Below are 7,567 nucleotides of genomic sequence, written 5' to 3' on the forward strand. Positions count from 1 at the left end.
GGGACTGGCGTGGTGTCAAGCTGGAAGGCACAGGCCATGACCAGTTTGAAGGGAGAGATAGGTCCCTGCCCTTTGTGGCTACACCATAAGATCACCAAACACTGACTGGGTCAAGCTCATCTACCACTCTAACACAGCACGTGGGGTTAATAGCCCTATTTATGGCTGGGCCAACAGCCTGGAGAGGTCCGGTGGCTTTGCCAAAGGCCAGAACCAAACCGGGATCTCTGTGACTCTGGCAGGACTGTGTGCCCCTTCCATCACGGGTGGCCCAAGCGTGGTCTACCAGGAGAGGAGGTGTGGCCCTCGGGGCAGACTTCCCAGAGGAGGAGAGGCTCAGGGCTGGGAAGAGGGTGTGGGGAAGTAGGGGCATCCGGAGACAGAGAGGCAGGAGGCCAGGGTCCTGCGGCCTGAGCAGTGCGATCCAGGGATTCAAGGGCGGGGCAAGCTCAACCCGGGAGGCACTCCACCCCCACCCCCGCCCGCCGCTGGCCCCGCGACCTGCCCGGCACACGGTTCCGGGCCACCCCCAAACTGGCGGGACTGAGGGAGGACATGGCAGGGCCCCAAAGCCTGGATATTAAGGGTGAGCTTCCTCCTCCAGCCCTCCCGGGCAGCTCAGGGCGGGGCGAGGGGCGAGGCGCGGTCCAGGTCCAGAGGCGCAGGGCCAGCCTCGGGCCGGGTCTAAGGAGACATCCGCCCGCAGTAGAAATCGGGATGCAGCCAAACCCGAGGGGTCGCTTGGTGCCCAAGACTGCAGGGTTGGGGCGGTCTCAGCCATGAGCCGACGCAGGAGGACGGGGGGGGGGCGGGGGGGGGCGGGGCAGGGGGTGCGGGTCGGAGGCCCGCAGGGCTGGGGCCCGGCTGCCTAATGGTTTTCCGAGGAGGCTCCTGGCGGATTAGAGGTCTGCTCAGAGCAGGGCGGGGCGGCTGGAAAGACAGCCCAGAGCCGCTGGGCTGCGCTGGGGAGGGGGACCTGAGTTTCAGAGTAGGACAGGGCCAGGGCTCAACACGTGCCGAGTCGGGCCTGGAGTCGGGGTGGCTTTTCCTGCTAACCCGGTGGCTGTGCAGACAGAGGCTGGGGCTGCTGGCTCTAGGCGCTGAGGCGGGATGCAGATCCGGTGAAGGTGCTGGGGGCAGGGGGTATCAAGGAGCTTGTCTTAAAACTGTGATTGCCCAACACCTTACAAAAGACAGAAATACCCACTGCAGAGTAGTGCAGTGGGGTCCGGGCAGGGGACTAAAATATCCCAGTGTCCTGCTAGAGAAGACTGTTCCATGCGTTGAGCCTGGTGGGCTCCTAAGTGGGTCGGGGTGCCTCCTCGGCAAGGCCCCATCACCGCTGGCAGAACTCCCTCCCCCCACATTAAGCCTTCTCCCTTCATTAGCCCCCCCTCCCCTCCCCCCCCCCCCCACTTGGCCCCTTCTCCCTTGGCCCCTGCCAGTCCTGGCAGAGACCCATCCAAGGAGGCTGACACCTCCTCCAGCCAGGCCCAGGCCTGCCGGTTTCCCTCTCCCTCACTGGAACTGGCCCCAGGCAGGAGGAGCTTTCTCCTGAGAGGACCCCAATTCTTTTCAGGGAGGTGACCCAGAAGAGGGGCTGGGCCTTGAGTACAGGCTGGATGACTTCAAAGGGCGGTGGGTGGGGTTGGCGCCTGGTCACAGGTGCCACTCAGGGTGGGCCAACCTGCCCAACCAGGTCAGGGCTTGCACTGCACCCCACCCTCCGCCCAGAACATCACGACACCGACACCGACCTGACAGCCACTCCACCCATCAGAGACTCCCCCAGGGCCTAAGGAGGAAGACCTGAGATGCAGAATCCAGGATTCGAGGCACAGAGGGCCTGGCAGGTCATCCCATCCGTCCTCCCACCCCTGCACCCTGAGCCTTCACACACTCATTCACCCACATGCACACCCAGAGAGCTCTCTGGCCACAGAGGGTCACAGATGGGATCCAGAGCCTTGATAGCTACACCTAGCTTTGTCCAAAAGTTCTTCCTGCTGTCTCTGTACCCTTCTGGAATTCTTAGGAAATGAGCAGAGGGTAGGCCAGTCCCCAGTCTGGCACCAGCTCCTTTGGATTATGGAACCCTTGGACCTGAGAGAGGGGCCCTAGGACCCTCTCTCTCCATGGAACCATCTGTCCCACGACCATACTATATGTCAGATGAACATCTGCATGTGCCTGCACGTAGCACCAGGTACTCAGGACCATGCTAGGCACTAGGGCTTAAAAAAAGACTAAGGTTTTTTCTTTCCTGTAGAAAGCTAACAGCCTTAGTCTGCTGAGCTGTAAAATGGGAATGATAATAGTATATATCACATAAGGTTGTTGTAAGGATGAAATGAAATACCACGTAAAGTTCTTAGCATAGAGTAGGTGCTCAATAAATGCCAAGCATAATTGTTATGAGTATTAATAGTAAACTCTAGTGGGGGGATCACAAGTGGAGAGCCACATATGCTATGGATCAGACTGGACCTTTGCAGATTGAGTGGGTCCTGGCCTTGTGTGAATCAGCATTTGCCCCTGCACCTGCAGCTCACTCCAGAGTAACCCCCAGGATTCAGACCAACCCATCCATCTACCAAAAGTCCCCAGGCAGAGGCAGGAATGGTTAGTGCGGGCACTTGGCTCATGGCTACATATGGTGAAGCCTCTTGGAGGGAGAAAAGGGTGCCAAGAGAAAGAGCTTCAGCCAGTCAAGTTCCAGGAAGTCCTCAGGGAGGAGAGAGTTCCTAGGGACAGTGGGAATAAGCAGAGGGAAGTGGCGCTGTGTATCCTGGGCCAGAGATAGGACAAGGGACAAAAGTGATTAGGAGAGGAGGATGCTGGGCTGATGCTGGGGGAGTACAATGGAAGGTAAGAGGATGGAGAGGTGAGAGCAGCAAACAGAGGAATGGGGAGGGCACCTCATTATGGCTCTTTCCAGGCCCTGCACCAGCAGGTACAGGCTGGGTACCAGTGAGCCATGTCAGAATCAGGTGCTATGAATCTGGCTTCTCAGCTGGCCCACACCTCTGCAAGTTGTAGTTATCTCCATGCATTCAATTCGGCAGATCGGCAGGCACGTAGGTGTTATTTACTGGGCACCGACTGCCAGGCCCTGAGCATAGGCAGTGACTGAGATAGCCAGGGTCCTTGAACCTGAGATGTCCATAATCTGGAGGGAGTAGTGACCCGCTCAGTCCAAGAAGCCCTTCTAGAGACAGCTGTCAGGGCGGTAAGGAGGAGGGGGCACTAGTTGGAGAAGGTAATGTGGCGGGGCAGAGGAGGGCCAATCTGAGAACCTACTCCAACCAGGAGGGAGGAAAGGAGGGGTGGCCCGGCCAAATGGAATGGGATCTGAAAGGCCAGAGCAGAGGAGAGGAGGGGACTGGTGGTGGGAGGGATGCTGCCGGCACTCATTCCTGGCTGCAGTGGGAGGGGATGGCTCTCGACCCTACTGGCCCTGGACTCAAGCTACCTCCAACCTCCCTCTGTCAGGCAGCAAGAGCCGGATCTGCCACATTCCTCAGAGGCCAGAGTTGCCATCCTGCTGGGCTTGGATGCACCCCCAGGGGCAGGCTGGTCTCAGGGCTGGAAAAACTGGTCTTCCTGCACCCCTCTCCAAATACACACCAGCCTGGAGTTCTAGGATTCTAGGAGAGGGTGTCAAAGAGAGAGTGTCATGGGAACTGTAGGTTCCCTACATTCCACACTTAAGGGACTGGGAGGGGAGTCGGGAGGAGAGAAGGCAGAAGAAGCACATGAGAAGAGGAAGTAGGATTGGGGCAAATGAGCCAGGAGATTCTCTGGTCAGTGAGGAAAATGGTGGGGGCATTTTTTTTTTAGACTTTTTTTGTGGGGTTTTTGGTGGGGGTAAGGGGACGTAATTAGGTTTTTAAATTTTATTTATTTATTTTTAATGGAGGTACTGGGGAATGAACCAGGACCTCATATATGCTACACACATGCTCTACCACTGAGCTATACCCTTCCCTCTCTCTCCCCCACCTTCCGCTTTGGGGCATTTTTAATAGGCTTCAGAAGCAGGATGCTGTAAGGATCAGATCCTTTTCCCTCTCCCAGTCTCACAGGAAGATGATTATAAGCAGAAAAGTTTGAAGACAGACATCAAGAACTTCCCCAATGGCTGCATTTGATGGCTCCAAGAGAGGAGTGAAGTATTCTCTAAGGAGAAAAAGAGAGAATGGCTTTCAGCCTGGGATGAACCAGGAAGTATAGCCTCTGGATGTGCTGACTGCCCATCACCAACCCCTCCTTCCTTACCATGGGGTGGGGGTGGGCAGCTGTCCCACTGTCCTCAAGGATCCTCCTGCTTCCTGGGCCCCTAGGCCATGTTAGGCCCAAGAAAATCTCCAGCACCTCTGTAAGAATATCTTTTGCAGCAAGAGATATTTAGTGGAGACCCAAAGAAGTAAACTGGTGACCGAAATAAGTCCCAAAATTGGCCCCTGGGGACATGCCAAGCCCAGCCTTCTTCTCAGAACATTCTTACTTGGTTACCTGGGTTCTTCTCCCCTCTCTCTCGAGCTGTGAGCTCCCCCAATTCTTTCCCTGGGCCTGCTGTCGTGCTGGTGCAGAGTAGTCCCAGCAAGTGTGGGATGGGCTCTAAGGGACCAAGCCTAAGCCTCCGATGTTTCCATGGATCCACAGAACTTCTTTCTTACAAACAAAACCTGGCCTCTCTTTAGGGTCATTTCCCAGCTCAGGGAGATAAGCACTGAGATTTTGTTTCTCAAAACATAGGCCACAAATCACCCATCTGCCTTAGAATCAGCAGAGCACTTGTTGAAAATGTTCCCACAGTCTCCCCATTGAAATTCCCTGGACCCAGGAACCTGCATTTTATACTACTTTCCCCATCAAGGTCCCAGTCCCAAGCCCATCAATGATTCTAAGAAGTTTAAGAATTTCTGCAAAGGACCAGCCCAATGAGCAGTTCCTAGAGTGTGGGGTTTGGGAGACTCAGACCAGATGGGCTGTAGCCCTCAAACCTTCTGTAGTCCCAGGGAGAACAGTGTGACCGGAGGGGAAACTTCCCCATGACAAGTGACCTGAGTGAAAAAGACCCTTCCCCAATGTGTGTCCTTTCGTTTGACATTCACTTAATAATTTTTATTGTGAGCCAATTAAGGGCCGAGCACTGTGCTCTACGCTGGTCATTTCAGAAAAGGTCCTGTTCACCTGCCTGAGGAGCAAAGGACGAGTGAGGGCTGGTGTTGAGGCTGGAGTATGGACACGATGACCTCTTAAGGTTCCCTGGCAACCCAAAGGCACCCCTGCCCGGCCTTCCCTCCGTGGCTCTGAGGTCAAGCCAGGCTTCTCTCTGCCTCCTCACAGAGTTGCAAAAAATGTGTTACAGCTCGGTGTTTCAGCTCAGTTGTGACAGCAACCTGGCTCCGGGAGAGAGACCAAGCAGCACTCCAAGAGTTGGAGAACTCAGGTTTATGACGCCAGCAGTCCCACAGGAATTAACACTCCAAGCTCTGGACCTTCTCTGTGGGGTTACATAGGCCTTTATAGGCTGCCAGTTTTACACCTTGGAACAGCATATGCAAATAAAGTATAACAGAAGTTGGCCAACCAGGAACAAGCTTTGTAGAAATAGACCAATCAGGAGTGAGAGAAATAACCAATCAGGAGTGAGAGAAATAACCAATCAGGAGTGAGCTCATGCAAATGAAGTACTACAAATGGACCAATCAGAAGTTAGCAAAGTGGACCAATCAGGAGTGAAGGAAATAACCAATCAGAAGTGAGCTCAGGGAACCAATAGAATTTAAGGGTAAGTAAGCCGTTTCAGAGGCAAAAAAGTGAGACCGATTTCCTGGCCAGGGAACCAGATGGTGCCGGCAAGAGATTAGTGGCCCTGCTTAGGGGTCCTGCCAGTCTTTTTTATGGGGCTTCCCGCCTCAACAGCACCACCAAGACCAGGCAAGAGTGAAATTTCCTGAAGGTGCTGGGTTTCCTGGACGGGAAGGGACCTCTAGCCCTACGGTCTGATTTCCTGCTGTGATGCTCCTGAGGAAGTGTTACGCAGGTGGACTTCATTGATGGCTTCGTCCATTCATTCCCTCACTCATTTATTCACAGGGCTCATCCTCTGTTCTGGACTGGGACTCAAACATGGATGAGACATACTCTGTGCTGTCAAGAGATGCTCACAGCCTCCAGGAAAAGTCGCATGTGACATAGACCCTTGCAATCCAGGGTGTTCAGGCATTCGATCAATCACTCACTCATGTACCACACATGTACCAAGGGTCCTTGACCTGACCCTCTCCAACGACCGGCGCAGTTGCCTGCAGTACAATAATGCCAGGAGCGAGGGCTTTGCAGTCAGTCTGCAGTTTTGAATCCAGCCTTCTGGCTCCCAGTGAACAGCACCCGGGGCTTTGTCCTGTGCACCTGGGACTTCCCCCTGGCTTGTTAGAGCACCAGGAACGACATCAATTATGGGTAATTGAGGTAATAGTACATCAGTGAGTGAGTTTCTAATCATCAATTTCTCCTGTTGCAGCTTCTCCAATCAAAGCACTTAAATTGTGTGTGGGCTTGGTCTCCTGGACACACATACAATGCATATATCAGACTGGATCTCAGTACCTGGCTGTGCAGTAAGAGTCTGCTGTATGAATGAGTGTTCAGTGCAGAGACTGAGAGTAAAATCAGCAATAGTCTCCCGAAGGAGTTGGGTGTTGCCCCGAATGTTCTGCCTTTGATTAGATCTCTTGGCTGGTTTGGGGCTGAGAACCCATAGCCCCGCGGATCAGGTTAACACACATACAGTTAATGCTGACTCCTCTGACCCTCTTAGTTCCAAGGACGCAGGTATTCTGAGTTGCCAGGTGAGTGTGGAGACAGATAAACATATACAGGAGGACCCCACAGTCTTCCAGCTGGACCAGAGGGGCGGAGTCGGCTACCCCTCCCTGCCCACCTCACAACTGTGGAAACCACGGTCTCCACTTGCCTCCCAAGAAAAGCCTTTGTATGTATCTGGGAAGTGCTTTGAAATGTCTAGCCTTGAAAGGACTAGACATTAAGACCTGGGAGGCTGGAAGGTACCTCCTGAGACCACCGCCCCAGCTCTCAGTAAACATGCCAGTGCTGATTATCCAGACCTTCCTTGGTCTTTCTCGTCTTTTTTGCAACAAGCTTCCAACAAGGAGAGGAGAGGAAGTCTCCCCTACCCAACAGTGCACACACACACCACTGTATAGGGAGACCGGGGTCTTCCCAGACCACCCAGCAGGCTGAGGGCCACCCTGACGAGGAAGACCTTTCCCAGGGGAGGAGAGGAGGGACCAGCTCAGTCCACCCACCGGGATTTGGGTCAGACTTGAGGAAGGCCTTCCTGAATAGGCAGACCCTGCCCCCAGGATCAGATCAGATTACCAGGAAGGGGAGAGGATGTCTTCCTCTAGTGATGGTGACGCAAGTGCAGCTCGCCCTGCTCTGGCAGCACCTCTCAGAAGGCCTGATGCGCATGCCCACTGGAGCAGCTGTTCTACAGAAGCATGTTCCCACCAACACGAAGGTACTCGGACAGGCA

The 7,567-nt window shown here is 54.4% G+C and overlaps 2 long non-coding RNA genes across 3 annotated transcripts; one reads left to right on the forward strand and one right to left on the reverse strand.

The window, feature by feature from the left end:
* The first annotated feature begins 478 nt into the window (after positions 1-478).
* On the forward strand, positions 479-7,135 carry LOC140686123 (uncharacterized). 2 transcript variants are annotated; one of them, XR_012059651.1, is made up of 2 exons: positions 479-586; positions 4,029-7,135. It is a non-coding gene; the product is annotated as an uncharacterized lncRNA (long non-coding RNA). The 2 variants fall into 2 exon arrangements; XR_012059652.1 differs by lacking the exon at positions 479-586 and adding an exon at positions 3,658-3,803.
* Positions 3,882-4,365, reverse strand: LOC140686125 (uncharacterized). The gene is made up of 2 exons (XR_012059654.1): positions 4,279-4,365; positions 3,882-4,179 (listed from the first exon to the last, which is right to left on the reverse strand). It is a non-coding gene; the product is annotated as an uncharacterized lncRNA (long non-coding RNA).
* Positions 7,136-7,567: the final 432 nt, after the last annotated feature.

Source organism: Vicugna pacos, chromosome 16, assembly GCF_048564905.1.
Source record: "Vicugna pacos chromosome 16, VicPac4, whole genome shotgun sequence".
Classification (NCBI taxonomy): Eukaryota; Metazoa; Chordata; class Mammalia; order Artiodactyla; family Camelidae; genus Vicugna; species Vicugna pacos.